A 25,018-nucleotide genomic window follows, 5' to 3' on the forward strand; every position below is an offset into this window, starting at 1 on the left:
AATAATTACTGCAGCTCTGAGACTTTGGTAGCCTAGTGACTATAACTAGTGATGCTACAGTCTGGTCACAGTGTAATAAAACACCAGAGCAACAAAAACAAAAATATTGACGTAAGCCTCCTAAAATCTCTCTAAATATACCTTCAATAAATATGCTTTTTCTACATAACAACTGCTTTCTACTTATTTCCTGAAATAATGCTTGGCCTTGGATTGTTTTCATTCTGGAAGTTGATTCAAAAGTGTATATTTAATATGAAGGTGAATACAGAATTTCATGTGTCAGCAAATAAAATTTTCAAAATGATGCAAAATACAAATGTGAAATTGTATTTGTGAACTTTACTATTCTTTCAAATTAAATTTTCATACCTACCCACTCACACAATTTTATATAACTATCTGCATGTTCTTCTCAGGTGGAAGAAAAACAGTATCAGAGTTCTTAAATAATTTATGAAAGACAGAATGACAATACTATGCAAGGTTTAACCTATTCACAACACTGTATTTAGTGAATGAAATCATTACCTTTAAAATCCTACTAAAGTATTGAATAAGTAAATAACATACATGATTTCAATAACTCTAAAATATGTGTACATGAAGAAAATAGAACAAGGATTAAAATACATAAACAAACAAATGAGGCTGGACGTGGTGGCTCACACCTGGAAGACGAGCATTTTGGGAGGCCAATTCAGTCAGATCACTTGAGGTCAGGAGTACAAGACCAGGGCAGTGGAAATGAGGATGGCAGAGAGGAGAACGCATGTCAGGGAGGTGCTGGGGTCATCAAAACAAAACATGACAGGCCTGGGAGAACTATTTTGAAAGGACGTAGACCTAGATGGGCCTCAGGTGGACATCTGCATGGAGAGGAAGGGGGCACTGGTTGAACCCAAGCTGAGCCCCAGGTTGTAGCGGCCTCAGGGCAGGGGAGGGAGCTGGTCAGTGATGATGAGACAGCTATCCCTTAAGCCTTGCTTCTCACTGACATTAGCCACATACACATTGTCAATGGCTTAGGGTTCCCCAATCCTGAAACATGGGTGTTACAGTTCCCTGATGGGCCTTTCTTCCTAAACCCATGGGTGGCCTGGGATTGCTCACTGCAGTCTTCTCCATGATCCTTGAGTTCTCCATGTGGGACACAGATCCATGACTGGAAGGCCTTTCAGTTCCCAGCCCTAGGCTGCTTGCCTGGTCTCCTTTCTGTTGCCTCTCTAATGTTCTCCCTCCCTCCCTGGGGTAGAATTGCAATGGATTGAGCCATAGGCCCTGGCTGATGATCTGGGGGATTGCAGCAGGGGTCCATGGCAGGTCAGGTCACAGTTCAAAGCCCATTCCCCAGAGGCCAAGTAATGACCAGAGAGGTCTTTTCCCATGATGCCCCACCATGGACCCCACCTCAGCAATCCTGCCAAAACCCAGGCAGTCATGTTGAGCCAAACAGCTGAACAAGCTCAGGTAGGTGATATACTGCTTGCAGCGGGAGGTTCCACCTTCATGATCCCAGAACCACTGGACTGCAGTGGAATGAGACACCCTGTACTCTGGAGGGAGAGGAGTCAGGAAGGTTCATGACAGGCTTACCCTCTCACACACCAGCTCCCCTACCATGCTGGGAGGCACTTCTTACCTAGGATGTCAAAGCCATACTCCTTAATGATCCCTTCATTGTGGGAATAAAGGTTGTGATGAAAGGAAATCTTCATGTGCCCCTGGTGATCAGGATGGCTGAGTTCCCAAACCTGCCTGATCAAGGAGAAAGAGGATGGACCCAGAAGAACCATTTCATCTATCTGGGCTGAAGTGGGCTGCTAGCTGGAGTGAAGCATGAGTTTCCCCTTCCCAGCTCAGCCACTGAGACACCCCCAGGCCCTAGGGGGACCTCAAACTGACTCAGACACTAGACCCTCCCACAGACTCAGGCTCCCCAGCCTGACCTGCAAATCCATCATGCAGCAAAGCAGGACTTCCTCATGGTTTCTGACCTAGGCCAACATCTGGGTGTGCCAGACAATGTACCTATGGTCAAGGAGCCTCCAGATGATTGGGTGGGCAAGCCTGGTGACACCCTGCAATTTTGCAAGAGCACAGAGAATGTGAAGCAGGATTATCTCCCAGACATTTGGCCTGTCACCCTCCCTTGTTGATCCTCTGTCTCTGGTGAGGACGCAAAGTCACAACTGTGGTGGTTTTTGGGTTGGGTGGAGCCAGGCTGAGCCAGGCCAAGCCGGCCTGTGCTGACCAGGTACAGGAAGCAGTATAAGTGGGCAGGTGGTTGCGGCTGAGGGACAGGGGTGGAGGGGGTTGTGGAAGGGGTGGGGGGAGGGGCGGTGTTGGGGTGGTTTGAGGCGGCTGCTTCGTCAGGGTCCATGAGCTGCAGGAGCCCCTTATGTGCTGGGTGGTGGACATGCTCTGCTGATGTCTGGGTGTGTGGTGTCTTCTTGTCCTGGCCTCCCTGAGGGGTGTGCCTGTCCACTTGAGGGAAGCCTTATAGTTAGAAGGGCTGCAGGGTTGTGCCTGGGGCTCCCCATGGGAATTGCGTGGGTGCAAAGTAGGTTATATATGCTCAGGGCCTACACCTCTTTGGGTGCAGCGCCGGTAGGGGGAAGAAAGCTTATCTGAGGAGCTGGTGCCTGCATTGTCGAGGTCAGCAGCCCCGTGAACCACGAACCCGAGTCTTTAGCACCTTACGTTTCTGGGGTGAGCCTGGTGGAAACAGGAACTAAAAGCGGGGGTGGTTCACTAGCTGGCCCGAGTTTGCAGACTCCCCTTCCTCCAGGGCATTTCCCAGGGAAACGTGCCCGTTAACATTTTGCTGTGAGTGGGCCTTTGGCACCACGATTCTCCCTTGTGAGTGCTGTGCTTGGCTCCCCTTCCCTACCACGTGCTGCCAGGGATCCCACAAGGAAGCCAGCCTCCTAACTGCAGGAATCTGGCCTCGGCTCCCACCCTCACACACTGTCCCCCATCCCCTGACTCCTGACTCACCCCATGCGCCTCCCACTTGGCTCCTCCTCCCACCCAGCCTCCATGACCTCCCGATGCCCTATGCCCATCCCCTGCTGCCAGCCATACTGAATGGGCAGTTGCAAGGATATGGCTCTGGCCCAGAAGGCGGACGTGCCCTGTGGCCTGGGGCATTCACGGAGCCCAGCTGCAAGTGAAAGACCTCCAGTGAGTCCATTGACGGTTCGGGTGTGCTGGGTCCAGGGCCAGGCTGTGCCCGCTGGCCCTCCTTCTGCCACATCACGTCGGTCTCCTCCTCAACCACCACCTCCACCTCAGCCATTACATCTTCTACCATCAGCACCCCTCCTCTTCCAAGGCCGCCTCCTTGCTCTGTGCCCTGGCCGTCCTCTCCAGCAGAGCCTGCAGCCTGAACACGGTGCCCTCCTGGGTGCTCCCACAGACCCCGACCTGCGCAGCCCAGACCATCCCTGGCACCCCTAGGCTCTGGGGGCCGCTCCCCAGGAGGACTGCTCCCCGAAAGACCCACGGGCATCGACCTGCTGAGAACCTAGTCCCACACCTACGTGGACCCAGGTTTCTTGAGGAGCTCCGTTGGGCCCGCAGATCGCCGCACTCGCCGTGGGGCTCTGGTCCCCAGCAGGGTCAACTGTGCACAGGAGCTCAGGAGAAAGAGGCCGAGGCCCAGGGCTTGCAGATCCCCACCAGCAGGCACCGCAATTGCTGCTGCGGGTGCACGAGCCTGTAGGTCGGCAAGGTAGCGCACAACAGCGTGCATGCAGGCCGTCGATGGCCAGCCCTGGCGGCTGGTCTACGGTGTGCCCAGGGCATAGGACGAGAGGCCCTTTGGAATGCTCCTTGGAGTACAGCATCCTCAGGGAGGAAGCATGGTACTCGGAGCCTGTATTTGTCTAGACCTGCGAAAGTGCTTGCCGGGGTTCTGGCCTCTGGAGCAGACGAATTCCACCCCAGCATAACCAGGCAACTTTCCTCCCACGTGCCCGCCCTGACCCATTTTTCCCCAGGCCACTCCCCCTCCCCACGCCCCAGCAGCCAGAGAATTCTCTGGATCTGCAATATTCCGTACCATCAACCTGGCTTGCCTAATGAAGTGAAATGTTTCATGTGTCCCTTGTGGGTCAATGGCTTGCCACACTCAGGATGTCAGTTAGGGCACAGGGCTCCCATGCCCACAATTCCAAAGGCCAAGCAGCCCGCATGTGCCTGGATGCAGCGCTACCTGGCAGAAGCTCCGAGGACTTTTCAGAGCAGACTTACCCCGGGAGGCTGGGACTGCAGGCCAACCTGGGTTGGTGCCTCCCAGAGAGATGCCCACCGCCCTTGCACTGATTGTCCCCGGGGCGAGGTGGGTGGTCTTGGTGTGGCTCCTGGTGCCCTTTGCGAGAAGTCTGTTATGGAGCGCCTGGAAGCCCGGTGCATGCGCTCTGAGGGCCTGCCAACCCACAGGCTCCACTAATGGCAGTGGCAGGGTTCTTGTGCCATGGGTACATCAGCACAGGCGGTGGTCTGTGGGAGTCCGGAGGAGGGCACTGTCTTCAGGATGGAGGCTCTACAGGAGTGGGCCCCCGGGGCGCAGAGCGAGGAAGCAGCCTTGGAGGAGGAGGCGGTGCTGGTGTTGGATAACATAACGGAGGCGGTGGAGGTTGTGGCCCAGGAGGAGTCCCTCGTGGAAGGGCAGGAAGAAGCCCAGCGGGAACAGCCTGGCCCTGGGCCCATGACCCCAGAGTCTGCACTGGAAGAGCTGCTGGCGGTTCAGGTGGGGCTGGAGCGGGTTAATGCCGGAGCCAGGAACGCATTTTCTCAGAAGAGCGGAAAGATGGAGCAGAGGTGCAAGCCCCAGCTGGACCTCAGAGGAGCCATCATCCAAACCATCCCTGGCTTCTTGGCCACTGTGTCCTTTTCAGTGTTTCTTCTGCCTTTCTAGTTGAGAGGTGCTCTTGGGGAAGTGTAAGTAACTTAGGGGCAGCTCGGCGTCGATGCGACTATTTGGGGAACAACGGTGAGTTGCCATGGACACATGTGGCTGTAAAAAGCCAGAGCAGACGCGGGTGCTATTTTCCTGCATGCAGCAGAGAAACCCTTCGTGATGCTGAGCAGTAGAGGCTTGGGGCATCTTTTTGAAGAGCAGAAGGGAGTTCTCACTAGAACAGGTTTTTCTGTGAATCAGGCTATTGTTAAGGGTGTGTTATTGCTCCCTCTTGCTAGTCCAATCTGGGACTGGGAGTCTTTAGGTATAAGCAGATTTTTCCACTCCTTCGACACCAGGAACTCTCTGCAAATCGCCCCTCCCAATGTCAGTGCAGTCAGCCTCAGAATTATACACCCTCCGTGAACCCAAGAGGCCTTAATTCAGGGAGAGGGAGAGGAGAAAGGAAGGTCATACATGGAAGCAGATCCTGCAAATTCCGTACCCCCGCCTTTGGGTGCTCTTAGGCCTTCTTCCCTGTTGTTTCTAGCTTTTCCTTCCATGGCATCTAAAGCCTCTTTGACCTAAATCATATTGTGAGCCACCTCCAGATGTCAGGCTTGATCATAGGTTTATATGCCCACAGATACATCAATCACCTCTCCTGGTACTGTTCTGTAATAGAGAGGCCTGGCCTCTGCGAGTCATGGTTCCTAGGCTCCCATAAAAATTACTTCCTGTTTCAATTCAGTTAAGGGGTGACACTGAAGAGATTAGAGAACAAGGTGACAAGAGAAGCCAATGTGTGTCCATGTGTCCTTCTCCTTCTCACCAGGGGATATGTTTCCTCAGTGATTCCATGGCCTGCAGGACACTCTCTCTGTTTTCATTTTCTATTTAGTGACCCTAATCCTAGACTCTTCTAATGCTATTTCCTCCAATTGTCTTCCTTAAAAAATTTGGGTATCATTTTTGGAGACTTAAATTAAAAATACTGATATGGAAGAGGGGTAGAGAAGTGCTAGGTAGAGGAGGGCATGGTCCTTGGTTAAGGCTCCACCTTCAGGCCTGTGCTCACTCACTTAGGTGAGGACACACACTTCTGTTTTCTTGCCCAAATGTTGCATTTCCCAAGACCACCCGGGCCTGCCACACCTCCATCCTGTGATATAAGAAACCCTGAGACCCTAGCAGGCAGTGACACAGCAGCAGATGTCGAGAGGAATCATCAGCAGAAATAGACACAGCAACTGGACCTCGAGAAGACACTGGAGGAAGGAGAGCACAAGGACAGAGGCTGCAGGCAATCCACCTCAGAAGACCACAGAGTTCCATGGGGCTGTGGGAGGACAGTCCTGAGGTGCCCCATTCCAAGGGAAACCCACCTTCCTGCTCCATCTCCCTTCTGGGTCACCATCTATCTGCTGAGTACATCCATTCAATGAAACCTTGCACTTATTCTCCAAGCCCATGTGGGAGCCAATTCCTCAGGTACACCAAGGCAAGAAACCCCAGGATTCAGATAGCCCTCTGTCTTTGCTGACTAACACAAGCCACCTACAGATGGATAAACTAAAATAATGCCATTTAACATATGCCCCCTGGTGATTCCAGATCTCTGAACATTCATCACTAGATGCTGCCTGGGAGCAGAGCCCCACAACCTGTCCTCATTGCACGCCCTGCAGGGGAGGGTATAATGGACATTTTCCCGTTTCAGTATGAGTCAGTTTTCAATGCAGTGTGCTTTCTACAATACTGCGGTGTTACCTCATTTCATATATTTGACAAAATAACTTACAAACTATAAGTAATGTAAGAAGAAAATAAATGGTGGAGAATAAGGAAGAAAATGAAACGTGTCAGTAAGGAATGTGTTTTACTTCATATAGCAGAAAAAAGTAAGCATGAATTAAACAAACAGGGATTTCTGTTTTTCACATGTGAACCAGCCATAGTTAGGTAGTTGCTGCCTTTGATCAGTTGCTCTGCTGCATGGTAGTAGCAGAGCTGCATGGTAGTAGCAGTGAGTTTTTTGCTCTTTTCTCCTAGGTGAAACCTAGCTGAAATTCAACACCATGTTGGGTACAGTTGTTCCTAGTCAGCTTTGCCCACACCCTGGTTTTCCACAGTCTTATTAACTCCTAGTTTATGTGGCTATTTTAATAGTGTATATTTGCTAGTCATGTGAAACAGCTGCCTGAGATTTTCTATGCTCCTGCAATAACCTAGTATTTTTCCTAACTGAAATTATGTGCCTTGCTCACTTTTCTCCTCAGAACAGTATAGGATGTTCTTTAGCTGATTTTTTTAAAGGGCATCGGTAAACCAATTTCATTTCCCTCACATACTTGTGAGAATTTCTGAGAAACTTATATAAGTCTCAGCTAAACTCCTGGCACTGGACCACTGCCTTTTCAGCTGCCTGTTGCTGACTTCTTTCGTTAGATAAGAGCCCCCAGGCAGCAACTGCATGTGTCACCCTGCTTCTACTTGGTGTCCTAAAGACCAGTATGTAATGTTTAAAACATTTTAAGTCTTAGATATATCATAAAGGGTTTATGGGATACTAAACAACAGTTGGACACAGAGATTGAGTCATTCTTTTTTAAACTCTTATTTGTAATTATTTTATAGTTTGTCTTATCAGAAGTGAGAGACCCAGAGAGTAGACACAGTGCTTCCGCTTCATCCACCCTAATGCATCTCAAACATCTGTCTCATCACTTGCTTTGTATGAGATGTCCATGTATGAGCTCCCCTAAAATGTTGCATAATTTATACAAGCAAATGGTCCTATGAAACAATATTAATTTTTAAAGATAAATCCATATTCCAAAGTAAAGATTTTCAAAACCAGAAATAATTTGCAGAAATGCTACAAAATGTGGCATAATAATCATAAGGTGGAAATAGAAATTCAGACAAACTTTCACATTGTTACTGAGCGTACTTTTTCTTGAAGACCTATAGTTCTGGCTATCTGCATTCCAGGAATATTTTTATTATTTTTTACCATCTTATAACCAAATGGCCCACAAAGTTAGATTTTCCATGATAGAGTGTTTGACTAAAGAGTCAATAACTCTTGCAACAGAGAACATCCTTAGAAATTAGCTTAGAAATTAGTTGACCAAAGTCTCAAAGTTCCCAAGGCCAAACCTTAGGGTTCAAACTCAGACTGTCATAGTGTTTGCTGCAGAACAGTGGCTTTAATTAGGCAGATATTTTCACATTTGTAATCTATTGGTGGAAAGTCTTGCCTAAAGTAAGAGCGGTGGATGCATCTCTCCTTTCATGATAAGTTTGACACTCCAGAGATGATAAACTTTAGGAAAAAAAATGGTTTCCTCCATTTTTCTTTGGCCATCTATTCCCAGAAGAAATTAGAATAAATATATGACTGATATTTCAAAATATTCCGGAAAAAGTTAAAGAAGAATATGTTAAAAAACAAAACTTTTGCCAGTATCAGTCTTTGACAACAAAGTTAACCATTTTAACTATACAGTATAAATATGTTTACAAATAAAGTGAATGCATAGGGAAATGTTTCTTGCATTGTACACACTTTCTCCAGTGATGTCCTAGCCCCTCATTTAAAATAGGTCATTGACTGAATTACAACTATAACCTTAATGCAAATAGTACAGTAGAAAGTTTTTTAAAACAGAACACATGTATGCATTGGTTGTTCTTCCAGTTTTACTGTTTCTTTTGTATGTGTGTGTGTATGTCTACATAATTTTAGATAGTTATAGAGAATAGATTTGGGGCACATAATTAGAAAGTAACCAGATTTTCTTTGTAACAAAAATGAAAATTATTAACTTTCATTGAAATTTTAGTTGAACAGAAAAACTATATAAGAATTTATCCTGCTCAGGGAAAAGATGTATTGTTTTGCAGACTGAAAGAGTTCTTTCCTGAGTAACCAAGTGTTGGTATTTACTGCAGAAATAGATTTGTTTTGGTAGACCCCTGTAGCCAGCTACCTGCAGAGAAGGAAATCCTACTAGAGAGAATTCTAAATAGAATAATTAAATATTCTTTGATGTGGGTGAAGCATTCACATATGATATTCTTTTATATTCATTTATAAACATTTAATACACTCTCCAAAGAACTTAAATAATTATAAAAATTAACAAGAGAATTGTATATTCCTAATTTAAAATTTTTAGCCTATTCAAGTCTAAGAAGTCCACTTTGAAATACCTGAAAATTAGATATGAAATGAATAAGAAAATAAAATACAGCAGAATTTATTAGATGTTTTTATGTGTTGGATGTACACACATCTGTTAGCTTTTAGTGGCAGACAGAGTGCAGTCTACATAATTTTATTCATAGTAGATGTCTATGCATCATACATTCACACATAAATATTATTTCTCGGAAGATTGAAATAGAAAGCTAGGAGAACACAACACAACACATACGCTGAATTACATTTAAGCAAGTGGGAATTATGTGGTTAAATGATCTCTTCAAGGGGCTTGTTATCACTCTCTCACCGGGTAGTCTAAGGATTAAAGTTCCTAGGCTCTTTCAAGCTAAGAAACACTATGTAGTGCTATGCATTATCTTGGTAACACAAGAGGGAGGCATAAGTGATTTGCAACTTCACAGGCTCTTTGAAATATGTCTAACCTGATTGACAGTTTTATCTAACAGTGTTTTATGGATTGGAAAGTGCTTATCAGATTTGAAGATGGAATTTGCTAGATTCAAATCATGCTAATCTGCAAAAGCAATCTTTGTTCTACATATATGTAGAGTGATGTTTCTCAAAATAGAAGAAAACTTGAGATATGATTTCGAAGGTAATATAATAAGGTAGAATTTTGACATCAATTATAACTTACCAATTATCATTTGATTGACTCAGCTAATGCTCTCTTAATTAGTACAACTGAAGTCTAGTTAATTTGCATAAAGTTAGCCATCACATTTTTATACTTTTGATGACAGTCAGGAGACTTCACTGTTTCCATAAAGCTTATATAGATTTTATTAGCATGTTTCAATTATGTATCCCTGCAATAATGTCAATTCTGTAATGTAATATATTATTTCCTTTAGTAGTATATTTATTTTATTTTTATTTCCATTTTTATTATAGATTCAGAGAGTACATGTGCAGGCTTGTTACAAAGGTATATTGTGTGATGCTGACCTTTAGTCTTCTCTTGAACCCATCACCCAAAGAGGGAATCTTGTACCCAATAGGAAGATTTTCAGCCCCTGCCCCCTCCCTCTGTCCCCACTTTAGAGTCCCCAGTGTCTAGTGTTCATGTCTTTATTTCTGTGTGCACCCAAGTTTAAGCTCCTATTCGTAAGTGAGAATAGTCAATATTTTCTTTTCTGTTTCCTCATTAATTTGCTTAGGTTAATGACCTACAGCTACATCCATGTTGCTGCAAAGGATATGATGTTGTTCATTTTATGGCTCATCCACCATGGATGAGCTCCTAGTTTGACCCCATGTCTTCGCTGTGGTGATGAATATGAGAATTCATGTGTCTTTTTGGTAGCTTTAATGATTTATTTTCCATTGAGCATATACCCAGTAATAGGATTGCTGGGTGGAATGATAGTTCTATTTTTAGTTCTTTTACAAATCCCCAAACCCCTTTCCACAGTGACTGAACATTCTTACCACCAGGGTATAAGAGTTATTTTTTCCTGCAGCCTTGCCCACATACCTTATTCTTATTATTTTGGCTTTTTAACAATAATAGTCATTCTGACTGGGTATGAGAGAGTATCTTGTTGTGATTTTGATTTGGATTTCTCTGATGATCAGTGATGTTGAGCACTTTTCTTATGCTTCTTGGCCACTAGTATGTCTTAAGAAGATATTTTAAATAAATATACAAATATTTCCTCTACTTATACGTGAAATTCTGCATATGTCGTTCTCTCTTCTCCTACTACATGATTTTACATGGATAATGAGTCAAAATATGTGACGTGCTGGTAATATATTTTATTTCATACTGTAAAATATTTTATTTGAAAAATACTACATGTCCTAATTTTTAACTTTTTTAATTTCTTGGCACTGACAAATGAAGACAAGGAAATTGTAAAGCAATTACTTCACAAGGTGATTGCAATGTAAATGCTATATTTTTAATTATAAAATTATTTTGTTTTTGAGTAAAATTTTAAAAATTTATACAAATACAAAATAATATAACAAATACCAGTTTAACCCCATTTAAAAATAACAGCTATTAATACTTTCCTTTTTCTATTTATATTTCTGTTTCTTTTTTTAATTTTATTATTATTATACTTTAAGTTTTAGGGTACGTGTGCACAACGTGCAGGTTTGTTACATATGTATATATGTGCCATGTTGGTGTGCTGCACCCATTAACTGGTCATTTAGCATTAGGTATATCTCCTAATGCTATCCCTCCCCACTCCCCGCACCCCACAACAGGCACCGGTGTGTGATGTTCCCTTTCCTGTGTCCATGCATTCTCATTGTTCAATTCTCACCTATAAGTGAGAACATGCAGTGTTTGGTTTTTTGTCCTTGCCCTAGTTTGCTGAGAATAATGGTTTCCAGCTTCATCCACGTCCCTACAAAGGACATGAACTCATTCGTTTTTATGGCTGCATAGTATTCCGTGGTATATATGGGCCACATTTTCTTAATCCAGACTATCATTGTTGGACATTTGAGTTGGTTCCAAGTCTTTGCTATTGTGAATAGTGCCGCAATAAACCTATGTGTGCATGTGTCTTTATAGTAGCATGATTTATAATCCTTTGTGTATATACTCAATAATGGGATGGCTGGGTCAAATAGTATTTCTAGTTCTAGATCCCTGAGGAATCGCCACCCTGACTTCCACAATGGTTGAACTAGTTTACAGTCCCACCAACAGTGTAAAAGTCTTCCTATTTCTCCACATCCTCTCCAGCACCTGTTGTTTCCTGACTTTTTAATGAATGCTATTCTAACTGGCGTGAGATGGTATCTCATTGTGGTTTTGATTTGCATTTGTCTGATGGCCAGTGATGATGAGCATTTTTTCATGTGTCTTTTGGCTGCATAAATGTCTTCTTTTGAGAAGTGTCTGTTCATATCCTTCACCCATTTTTGATGCGGTTGTTTGTTTTTTTCTTGTAAATTTGTTTGAGTTCATTGTAGTTTCTGGATATTAGCCCTTTGTCAGATGAGTAGGTTGCAAAAATTTTCGCCTATTTTGTAGATTGCAAGTTCACTCTAATGGTAGTTTCCTTTGCTGTGCAGAAGCTCTTTAGTTTAATTAGACCCCATTTGTCAATTTTGGCTTTTGTTGTCGTTGTTTTCAGTGTTTTAGACATGAAGTCCTTGCCCATGCCTATGTCCTGAATGGTATTGCCTAGGTGTTCTTCTAGGGTTTTTATGGTTTTAGGTCTAACATTTAAGTCTTTAATTCATCTTGAATTAATATTTGTATAAGGTGTAAGGAAGGGATCCAGTTTCAGCTTTCTATGTATGGCTAGCCAGTTTTCCCAGCACCATTTATTAAATAGGGAATCATTTCCCCATTGCTTGTTTTTGTCAGGTTTCTCAAAGACCAGATGGTTGTAGATATGGGACATTATTTCTAAAGGCTCTGTTCTGTTCCATTGGTCTATATCTCTGTTTTGGTACCAGTACCATGCTGTTTTGGTTACTGTAACCTTGTAGTATAGTTTGAAGTCAGGTAGCGTGATGTCTCCAGCTTTGTTCTTTTGGCTTAGGATTGACTTGGTGATGCGGGCTCTTTTTTGGTTCCATTTGAACTTTGAAGTAGTTTTTTTCCAATTCTGTGAAGAAAGTCATTGATAGCTTGATGGGGATGGCATTGAATCTATCAATTACCCTAGGCAGTACGGCCATTTTCATGATACTGATTCTTCCTACCCATGAGCAAGGAATGTTCTTCCATTTTTTGTATCCTCTTATTTCATTGAGCAGTGGTTTGTAGTTCTCCTTGAAGAGGTCCTTCATGTCCCTTGTAAGTTGGATTCCTGGTTATTTTATTGTTTTTGAAGCAATTGTGAATGGGAGTTCACACATGATTTGGCTGTTTGCCTGTTATTCGTGTATAAGAATGATTGTGATTTTTGCACATGGATTTTGTATCCTGAGACTTTGCTGAAGTTGCTTATCAGCTGAAGGAGATTTTGGGCTGAGACAATGGGGTTTTCTAGATACACAAACATGTCATCTGCAAACAGGGACAATTTGACTTCCTGTTTTCCTAATTGAATGCCCTTTATTTCCTTCTCCTGCCTGACTGCCCTCGCCAGCACTTCCAACACTATGTTGAATAGGAATGGTGAGAGATGGCATCCCTGTCTTGTGCCAGTTTTGAAAGGGAATGCTTCCAGTTTTTGTCCATTCAGTATGATACTGGCTGTGGGTCTGACATAGATAGCTGTTATTATTTTGAGATATATCCCGTCAATACCTAATTTATCGAGAGTTTTCAGCATGAAGGGCTGTTGAATTTTCTCAAAGGCCTTTTCTGCATCTATTGAGATAATCATGCGGTTTTTGTCTTTGGTTCTGTTTATATGCTGGATTATGTTTATTGATTTTCGTATGTTGAACCAGCCTTATATCCCAGGGATGAAGCCCACTTGATCATGGTGGATAAGCTTTTTATGTGTTGCTGGATTTGGCTTGCCAGTATCTTATTGAGGATTTTTGCATCAATATTCATCAGAGATATTGGTCTAAAATTCTCTTTTTTGTTGTTGTGTCTCTGCCAGGCTTTGGTATCAGGATGATGATAGCCTCATAAAATGAATTGGGGAGGATTCCCTTTTTTTCTATTGATTGGAATATTTTCAGAAGGAATGGTACCACTCCTCCTTGTACCTCTGGGAGAATTCGGCTGTGAATTCATCTGGTCCTGGAATTTTTTTGGCTGGTAAGCTATTAATTATTGCCTCAATTTCAGAGCCTGTTATTGGTCTACTCAGAGATTCAACTTCTTCCTGGTTTAGTCTTGTAAGTGTGTATGTGTTGAGGAATTTGTCCATTTCTTCTAGATTTTCTAGTTTATTTGCATAGAGGTGTTTATAGTATTCTCTAATGGTAGTTTGTATTTCTGTGGGATCAGTGGTGACATCCCCTTTGTCATTTTTTATTGCATCTATTTTATTCTTCTCTCTTTTCTTCTTTATTAGTCTTGCTAGCAGTCTATCAATTTTGTTGATCTTTTCAAAAAACCAGCTCCCGGATTCATTAATTTTTTGAAGCGTTTTTTGTGTCTCTATTTCCCTCAGTTCTGCTCTGATCATAGTTATTTCTTACCTTCTGCTAGCTTTTGAATGTGTTCGCTCTTGCTTCTCTAGTTATTTTAATTGCAATGTTAGGGTGTCAATTTTAGATCTTTCCTGCTTTCTCTTCTGGGCATTTAGTGGTATAAATTTCCCTCTGCACATTGCTTTGAATGTGTCCCAGACATTCTGGTATGTTGTGTCTTTGTTCTCATTGGTTTCAAAGAACATCTTTATTTCTGCCTTTATTTCATTAGGTACCCAGTGGTCATTCAGGAGCAGATTGTTCAGTTTCCATGTAGTTGAGTGGTTTTGAGTGAGTTTCTTCATACTGAGTTCTAGTTTGATTGCACTGTGGTCTGAGTGACTATAATTTCTGTTCTTTTACATTTGCTATGGAGTGCTTTACTTCCAACTATGTGGTCAATTTTGGAATAGATGTGGTGTGGTGCTGAGAAGAATGTATATTCTGTTGATTTGGGGTGGAGAGTTTTGTAGATGTCTATTAGGCCTACTTGGTGCAGAGCTGAGTTCAATTCCTGGATTTCTTTGTTAACTTTCTGTCTTGTTGATCTCTCCAATGTTGACAGTGGGGTGTTAAAGTCTCCCATTATTATTGTGTGGGAGTCTAAGTCTTTTTGTAGGACACTAAGGACTTGCTTTATGAATCTGGGTACTCCAGTATTGGGTGCATATATATTTAGGATAGTTAGCTCTTCTTGTTGAATTGATCCCTTTACCATTATGTAATGGCCTTCTTTGTCTCTTTTGATCTTTGTTGGTTTAAAGTCTGTTTTATCTGAGACTAGGAATGCAACCCCTGCCCTTTTTTTGTTTTCCATTTGCTTGGTAGATCTTCCTCCATCCCTTTATTTTGTGCCTATGTGTGTCTCTGCACATGAGATGGGTTTCCTGAATACAGCACACTGATGGGTCTTAACTCTTTATCCAGTTTGCCAGTCTGTGACTTTTAATTGGAGCATTTAGCCCATTTACATTTAAGGTTAGTATTGTTATGTGTGAATTTGATCCTGTCATTATGATGTTAGCTGGTTATTTTGCTCATTAGTTGATGCAGTTTATTCCTAGCCTTGATGATCTTTACAATTTGGCATGTTTTTGCAGTGGCTGGTACTGGTTGTTCCTTTCCATGTTTAGTGCTTCCATCAGGAGTTCTTTCAGGGCAGGCCTCGTGGTGACAAAATCTCTCAGCATTTGCTTGTGTGTAAAGGATTTTATTTCTCCTGCACTTATGAAGCTTAGTTTGGCTGGACATGAAATTCTGGGTTGAAAATTATTTTCTTTAAGAATATTGAATACTTGCTCCCACTCTCTTATGGCTTGTAGAGTTTCTGCTGAGAGAACAGATGTTATTCTGATGGACTTCCCTTTGTGGGTAACCTGACCTTTCTCTCTGGCTGACCTTAACATTTTTGCCTTTATTTCAACTTCGGTGAATCTGACAATTGTGTGTCTTGGAGTTGCTCTTCTCAAGGAGTATCTTTGTGGCATTCTCTGTATTTCCTGAATTTGGATGTTGGCCTGCCTTGCTAGATGGGGGAAGTTCTCCTGGATAATATCCTGCAGAGTGTTTTCCAACTTGGTTCCATTCTCCTCGTCACATTCAGGTACACCAATCAGACGCAGATTTGGTCTTTTCACATAGTCCCATATTTCTTGTGGTCTTTGTTCGTTTCTTTTTATTCTTTTTTCTCTGAACTTCTCTTCTCACTTCATTTCATTCATTTTGTCTTCCATCGCTGATATCCTTTCTTTCAGTTGATTGCATCAGCTACTGAGGCTTGTGCACTCAGCACATAGTTCTCATGCCATGGTTTTCAGCTCCATCAGGTCCTTTAAGGACTTCTCTGCATTGGTTCTTCTAGTTAGCCATTTGTCTAATCTTTTTTCAAGCTTTTTAACTTCTTTGCCATTGGTTCTAACTTCCTCCTTTAGCTCAGAGTAGTTTGATCTTCTGAAGCCTTCTTCTCTCAATTCATCAAAGTCATTCTCTGTCCAGCTTTGTTCCGTTGCTGTGAGGATCTGCATTCCTTTGGGGGAGGAGAGGCACTCTGATTTTTAGAGTTTCCAGTGTTTCTGCTCTGTTTCTCCCCCATCTTTGTGGTTTTATCTACGTTTGGTCTTTGATGATGGTGACATACAGATGGGTTTTTGGTGTGAATGTCCTTTCTTTTTGTCAGTTTTCCTTCTAACAGTCAGGACCCTCAGCTGCAGGTCTGTTGGAGTTTGCTGGAGGTCTACTGCAGACCCTGTTTGCCTGGGTATCAGCAGTGGTGGCTGCAGAACAGCGGATATCGGTGAACCGCAAATGCTGCTGTCTGATCATTCCTCTGGAAGTTTTGTCTCAGAGGAGTACCTGGTCATGTGAGGTGTCAGTCCACCCCTACTGGGGGGTGCCTCCCAGTTAGGCTACTTGGGTGTCAGGGACGCACTTGAGGAGGTAGTCGGCCTGTTCTCAGATCTCAAGCTGTGTGCTGCGAGAACCACTACTCTCTTCAAAGCTGTCAGACAGGGACATTTAAGTCTGCAAAAGTTATTGCTGCCTTTTGTTTGTCTGTGTCCTGCCCCCAGAGGTGGAGCCTACAGAGGCAGGCAGGCCTCCTTGAGCTGTGAAAGGCTCCACCCAGTTCGAGCTTCCGGGCCAGTTTGTTTACCTACTCAAGCCTGGGCAATGGTGGGCGCCCCTCCCCCAGTCTCACTGCTGCCTTGCAGTTTGATCTCAGAATGCTGTGCTAGCAATGAGCGAGGCTCTGTGGGTGTTGGACCCTCCAAGCCAGGTGCGGGATATAATCTCCTGGTGTGCCATTTGTTAAGCCTGTTGGAAAAGCCCAATACTAGGGTGGAAGTGACTCGATTTTCCAGGTGCCGTCTGTCACCACTTTCTTTGACTAGGAAAGGGAATTCCCTGACCCCTTGCACTTCCTAGGTGAGGCAATGCCTTGCCCTGCTTCGGCTCATGCACGGTGTGCTGCACCCACTGTCCTGCCCCCACTGTCCAGCACTCCTCAGTGAGATGAACCCGGTACCTCAGTTGGAAATGCAGAAATCACCCGTCTTCTGCGTCGTTCACGCTGGGAGCTGTAGATTGGAGCTGTTCCTATTCAGCCGTCTATTTCTATTTTCTATATACCTCTGGTTGTAATTGGAATATATACCCTCAGGTTAGTTTCCTTTCTCCCATTTCCAGAGGCACCATTATCATGAACTTCATGAACTAATATTACATTCATATTTTTTATATTTATTAAAATATTTATTTCTGAATAATACTGGTGTTTTGTGAATTTTGAATGTTTATGTGAATATTATAAGGTGTGTATTATTTCACAATTTTTTTTTCTGTTAACATTCTTGTTGAGAGCTGCCATTATTGATGGCGTAGTTCTCAGTCTACTGAATTCTCATGTTGCATGACAGGTTTATTGAAATCCTACAACGAAAAACCTTCCCTATGCCTCCAGATACACGTGTGAGACTTTCTAATGAATATACTAGAAGAATGGCTGGACTGCAGTGTGTGTACAGTTTTAACTTTGAGGGGATACAATATTCTCATTAGCTCCCTGGACTACCACCTTATTACTATTGTTGATCCATGGTAATCAGCTTAGCATATATCTTAGATTTTTCATTTTTAGTGAAGTATTATTACAAGTTACATTGATTAGAACCAGATGTGTGTATTGAATGTTCATTTTGTTTAATAATTACAGCTTGTCAGGCCTCTATCAGTATGTGAGAAAAATAAAATGTTAACAAAATGATGACTTTACTAGGGGGATAAACCTGAAAATCAACTTTATTTTCCTGACACAGTTCACACAAAACATAGATACTGCTACTTTTTCAAGGACATCATGCAGCAGAGTGAGTGATAATAAATCAATATGAACTGAGTCAGTAGTGGCTGGGGATGAGTAGTTTCTTCCAATCTTGCCTGGTGATGGAAGAAGTATTTGACACTGCTTTTTTTTTTTTTTTTCTATGTGGTCCACTTACATGACACTTCCAGTTAATCATATGGTAGTTTTCGGGAAAATGAAGGAAATAATAGGCTAGATATATGTAAATTATGTGCTAGAAATAGAAGCTTAACACACAGAGCATAGTTAATTTGTCTGGCCACAGTGGTTTTGTCATCTCTCATATACATACAACTATTTATTTATGGACTGTTTGCTAATGACTATTTAAAAAAATCTGTTTCAGCAGCAATGACCAAAAAATGCAAGTAGGTATATAATTAAAAACTACTCAATTTCCTTTTAAATCAAATTATGGGTTGAAAACTGCCAATAAACACATGATGTAATCATAAAGCCCTGTAGTCCGTGTTGGGACCACAAGGCTAAAAGTGATATCCTAAAATCTGGAATACAGATGGCTGAGGGGAAAAACCAGCTGCTATTTCAAAAGATAATACTTAGTTACATTAAGAAAACTATGCCTGAAGATGAAATTTTCATAGGTTTAATATGTGCATTTGGAAAAATTAAGCATATAATTCTGAGATGTTTGGCTTTTTATTTACATCAAAATACTATTTTAAAAAAATCAGTTGTGTATATATTTTAATTCTAATTTTTCTGCAGTTAAGAAATATGCATCAGTAATTGTTAGCATGCTACCTCCATTAGCTACAGAAGAAATTCCAAAAGAATTCAATAATGTCATTTAGATGTTTCAAACAGAAAATTAAATTAAAAATGGTTTGAATTTTGAATCAATCAATGGAACCAAAGTAAAGCTGTTGAAATTTTATTGTGTGAGACATAAAACATTGAACAATGTGAGAAATGATTTTTAATGTTCAGTTAAGCTAAACATTGTTGATAACTTTTATTGGTGACAAGAAGAAGCAACTTTGGAAAATCTTGCAAGTAACTTTATTTAAAAAATCAACATAAAATTAAAAGAAATGCATTTCCAGAAAAGAAGTATAGAACTAATGTTCCAACATTTTAATACTAAAGATTCCATATCATGTGGAAGAGAGAATTATGGAGGGGCTCCATGCAGGGAGTCAATCTCTTCCTGGAGAAATTACCATATGTCACCAAGAGATGATGGTTGTGCAACTAAGGACAGGTAAACGAAAAAGTTTTAAAAAACAGTTTTTTTTTGTTGTTGTGGTGATGAAATTCACATAACAAAACTAAATATTATAAGATAAACAGTTAAGTGGTGTTTAATACATTCTGTGTCATGCACCAACTATCTCCATCGAGTTCCAAAACATTTTCATCACTCCAAACGAAAACTCCAACTACCAGTTAAGCAGTCCCTTCCATTTATCCCTTTCCTCAGCTGCTAGCAAACACCAATCTCTGTTCTGCCTCTGAACCACCTGTTGTGAGCATTTAATGTTGATGGGCTCAAACACTACACACTTTTTGTATCTGTGATGTCCTGAAGGTCATTTACATCATAGCATTTCTCTCCTTCCACAAGCTGTTAACCCATGATTTTATCTGGGTTGTTTCCACCACAGTATTTCCTTTTTTTTTTTTTTTTTTTCATTTCAGAAATTTTAATACGTGCAAAAAATACGTCTTAAAATTGAAGAAATGTGGTATTGTGATTCAGTGCAAATGTATCACTGTTACAATTAAACTAAAAATTAAAGTCCTACTGATAGTGGGTCATAGTATCATCTTAATCATCTTAGCAAAGAACCACAAATTGTTTTTTGTTTTTTGGGTTTTTTTTCCCTTTTTTTTTCTTTTATTATTATTATTCTTCTTATTATTATACTTTAGGTTTTATGGTACATGTGCGCAATGTGCAGGTAAGTTACATATGTATACATGTGCCATGCTGGTGCGCTGCACCCACCAACTCGTCATCTAGCATTAGGTATATCTCTCAATGCTATCCCTCCCCCCTCCCCCCACCCCACAACAGTCCCCGAAGTGTGATGTTCCCCTTCCTGTGTCCATGTGTTCTCATTGTTCAATTCCCACCTATGAGTGAGAATATGCGGTGTTTGGTTTTTTGTTCTTGCGATAGTTTACTGAGAATGATGTCTAAAACACCAAAAGCAATGGCAACAAAAGCCAAAATTGACAAATGGGATCTAATTAAACTAAAGAGCTTCTGCACAGCAAAGGAAACTACCATCAGAGTGAACAGGCAACCTACAAAATTGGAGAAAATTTTCGCTACCTACTCATCTGACAAAGGGCTAATATCCAGAATCTACAATGAACTCCAACAAATTTACAAGAAAAAAACAAACAACCCCATCAAAAAGTGGGCGAAGGACATGAACAGACACTTCTCAGAAGAAGACATTTATGCAGCCAAAAAACACATGAAAAAATGCTCACCATCACTGGCCATCAGAGAAATGCAAATCAAAACCACAATGAGATACCACCTCACACCAGTTAGAATGGCAATCATTAAAAAGTCAGGAAACAACAGGTGCTGGAGAGGATGTGGAGAAATAGGAAGACTTTTACACTGTTGGTGGGACTGTAAACTAGTTCAACCCTTGTGGAAGTCAGTGTGGCGATTCCTCAGGGATCTAGAACTAGAAATTCCATTCGACCCAGCCATCCCATTACTGGGTATATACCCAAAGGACTATAAATCATGCTGCTATAAAGACACATGCACACGTATGTTTATTGCCACATTATTCACAATAGCAAAGACTTGGAACCAACCCAAATGTCCAACAATGATAGACTGGATTAAGAAAAGGTGGCACATATACACCATGGAATACTATGCAGCCATAAAAAATGATGAGTTCATGTCCTTTGTAGGGACATGGATGAAATTGGAAACCACCACAGTATTTCTATACACAAGCATTTGTTTGAGTATACTTATTCAATTCTAGGCATATGTGAGTGGAATTGCTTGGTCCTGTGATAATTATGTTTGTTTTCTTGAGGAACCACCACATTTCTACATAGTAGCTGCGTCATTTTCCATTCCAACTAGCATTATATTAGGGTTCCAGTTTATCTACATCCTATCAAACACTTGTTATTTCTTGCTTCTTAAAATGTATTGCCGGGCCGGGCACGGTGGCTCCCGCCTGTAATCCCAGCACATTGGGAGGCCGAGGCAGGCGGATCACGAGGTCAGGAGCTCGAGACCATCCTGGCTAACATGGTGAAACCCCGTCTCTACTAAAAATACAAAAAATTAGCCAGGTGTGGTGGTGGGTGCATGTAGTCCCAGCTACTCGGGAGGGTGAGGCAGGAGAATGGCATGAACCTGGGAGGGGGAACTTGCAGTGAGCCGAGATCGTGCCACTGCACTCCAGCCTGGGTGACATAGTGAGACTCCGTCTCAAAAAAAGAAAAAAGAAAAAATTTATTGCCATTTCAGTGTGCTTGTGAAATATGTTATCTCATTTTGGATTTGAAATGCATTTTCTGAATCACTGATTTTGAGTATCTGTTCCATGTTCTTTTTGAGCATTTGCCTATTTTATATGGAGAAATATTTATTTAGATGCTTGGCCTTTTAATTTTGTTTAAGTTGTAAGTTAGCTATGTTTTGGATACCAGAAGTTGAAAATTTAAAATTTGTTGCTTAAACTTATGCACACAGCAATCATCCAAGTTCCCAAGAAACTATGGATTATGCTCCACCATCTAGAGGCTATGCATACTGTGATTACGGTCCTTCTAGTCAGGATGAACATTCCCCTGGAGGATATAGGTACTATAAAATTTTCTGGATTTCTAGATTTCTTCAGTTGTTTATTCCAACTAGTATTGTGTCAGGGTTCCAATGTATCTACATCCTCTCAAACATTTGCTATTTCCTGCTTTTTAAAATTTATTGCCTGTGCAGTGTGTGTGTGTGTGAAGTATGGTATCTCATTTTGGATTTGAAATGCATTATCTGAATCACTGATTATAAGTATCTGTTCCATGTGCTTTTTGGGCATTTGCCTATTTTATTTGGAGAAATATCTGTTTAGATATTTGGTCCTTTAATTTTGTTTAAGTTGTAATTTAGTGATGTTTTGGATTCTAGAAGTTGAAAGTTTAAAATTTGTTGCTTAAACTTATGCACACAGAAATCATCGAAGTTCCCCAGAATCCAGGGATTATGCTCCCTCACCTAGAGACTATGCATACCGTGATTATGGTCGTTCTATTCAGGATGAACATTCCTCTAGAGAATATAGGTACTATAAGGTTTTCCAGATTTGTCAAATAGATTTCTTAAATTGTTCATTCTGACATTAAGAAACTTTTTTTTTTTTTTTTTCCAATTTAGTGATCATGATGGCTATGGTGAGGCCCGTGGTAGAGATCATTCTGAACATCCAGGTCGAAGTTCTTACAGAGATGCATTTCAGAGATATGATGAGGGTCCAGGATGGATTTGTGAACTATAGAATTATATTTATTAGACCAGATCATTATTTTAATGAAATTCTAAGGAAAATTATAAAGGACAAATATAACATGTTTAAATATTGAATATTGTTAACAGTATAAAGCATAGGAAAAGATATGAGGGTGAGAACTTCAGTTCATGTTCAGAAAATGTGACTCAACGTTTTCTTTAGAATTAAATCTGTTAAGCTTCAAAATACTACTCTTACACTTCTTACTAATAAAACCTTCTGACTATTGCAAGCATAATTAATATCCTGCAGCAAATGCAGAGGAAAGCAGATATTTCCAAATAGTACTTTAATTCATGCTCTAGTAATAGCAGTAAAAATGTTCAAATGTTGTCCAACATATTATTTTATCAACCCTGCAGGGACCTCTTATGGTGCACCACCTGCATGAGGGCCTCAGATGTCTTATGGTGGAAGAAGCCGCCATTATTATAACAATACACGAGATAGATATGACATAAGTTGAGAAAGTTACTCAAGGCACTGCAGTGATTTTTATTCCTATTGTCATGAACACGTTGGCAGAAAAGACTGAAGGAATCCGATTTCTCTGGATAGGGTGCACCCTGCTCCTCGTGAAGCATATGGCAGCTCAAATTACATGCCTTCTGCAGGAGATGGTGGAAGAAGCCAATCTGAAAAAGGAGACTGAAATAGATATTAAAGCAAGTATTCAAAATAATAGTTATTACATACCAAACCTTGTTTGCAAATCGAAGATTGAAATGTTATTTCTGCATTGTTACCTGCATGCCACTCAAAGAAACATGTTGGTTTTGTGGAGAGACGTAGAAACTAACTTACTCCATGAATTTTTTGAGATATTCAAACGAAAAGAATTTTTTTCAAAGTAATTTCATACTTATTAATGCTGCTTGAAAACTATCTGTTTAGATGTAATATCTGCATTAAAATTTTCAGAAAAAAATTTTACATGTAATGCAGAATGCCTGATTTTACTGCTTAGCTACACATGCTTAAAAGCAAATTAAATAGAAAAGAAATTGTGTTGTTTTTGAACATTTTCCTTTGTTTCTTTGAACATAAATAGATACAAAATCAGGCATATGTTATGTCTCTCTTGCAAGCTGCATAAGTTTTCTAATTGGGCTGTGTTTCTCTTTAAAAAAATTACAAGCTTAAAACATTTGAGAAGTCTTCAGAAAGACTACAAAACTGTCTCCCTCAGCATATAAATTTTATCTTTTAGAGGAATATTACAGGTCAAAGGAAATAATTACATGTGGTTTATAGTAAAGTTTAAGACATCCAGAACATTCTACGTGAAGCATTCTGTGACTGAAGGGGGATATTGGGAATGATTTTTTTTTTTTTTTTTTTTTTTTTTTTTACCTAAATCAAAATTGAACCAGCTAAGTTTCTCAAGTGCATAGCATAATGAAACTAAATGTTTCTATTTTAAATAGTGGAAAGTAAGTGCTTTTTCTTGAGAGTTACGTTAATTTTTTTCTTGAAATATTTGACAATGGTTGTTATAAGTAATGGTTTAGTAATAAGCTCTTACAAATAGGAATAATCTAGAATAGTTGGGATTTTATCTTTTTTTTTTTTTTTTTTTTTTGAGATGGACTGTAGCTTTGTTGCCCAAGCCAGGGTGCAGTGGCTCAATCTTGGCTTACTGCAAACTCCGCCTACTGGGCTCCACGCTATTCTCCTGCCTCAGCATTCTGAGTAACTGGTATTAGATGTGTGTGCACCACAGCTGACTATTTTTTTGTATTTTTAGTACAGACAGCATTTCATCATGTTTGCCAGGCTGTTCTTGAAATCCTGACCCACCTCCTCAGACTCCCAATGTGCTAGGATTACAGGCATGAGCCACATCTATGAGTCTATCAGATTTAATTAAACATGTGAATGGGAACACTTTAGACCTCATACTTTTAGGAAAGTGAAGTATATAGAACATAAAACAACAGCATAAAGTTTGAGACAGGGGATTGCTTAAAGGTTTAAGAAATCATCGCATGATAAAAATAAAAATATTGGCACCCAAATAACTAAACCAATTAATTTTCCTGATTATCCAACCTAAAGAAGTGAAATATATGAAGTTCCAGAAGTTTTACAGTCCACAATTCTTACAACTAATAGACTAATCTGCAAGGAGGAAGTATTTTGTTGGCAAAATTTTGACAAGATTACCAATTTTTATAGGGTAAGGGTGCAAATAATTTTAAAGAGAGAAATTACCAACTTTGATTTTCAAGTGAGTTATTCATGTTATGAAGTTGTGTTTTCATTCACTTATAATGTAGCATTGTGAGGATGAAGTGAAAAGATAAAACTCCCTAGTTTTGTATATGTTACTGTCCAGGTGTGATGGATCAGTTATTTAATTCCAACACTTTGGGAGGTCGAGACTTGCAGATCACTTTAGTTCAGGAGTTCAAGACCAGCCTGGCCAA

The 25,018-nt window shown here is 40.9% G+C and overlaps 1 pseudogene; it reads left to right on the forward strand.

Moving 5' to 3' along the window:
* The first annotated feature begins 4,976 nt into the window (after positions 1 to 4,976).
* Positions 4,977 to 23,253, forward strand: LOC129025650 (RNA-binding motif protein, Y chromosome, family 1 member B-like; annotated as a pseudogene).
* Positions 23,254 to 25,018: the final 1,765 nt, after the last annotated feature.

This window comes from Pongo pygmaeus, chromosome Y (assembly GCF_028885625.2).
Source record: "Pongo pygmaeus isolate AG05252 chromosome Y, NHGRI_mPonPyg2-v2.0_pri, whole genome shotgun sequence".
NCBI classification, from domain to species: Eukaryota; Metazoa; Chordata; class Mammalia; order Primates; family Hominidae; genus Pongo; species Pongo pygmaeus.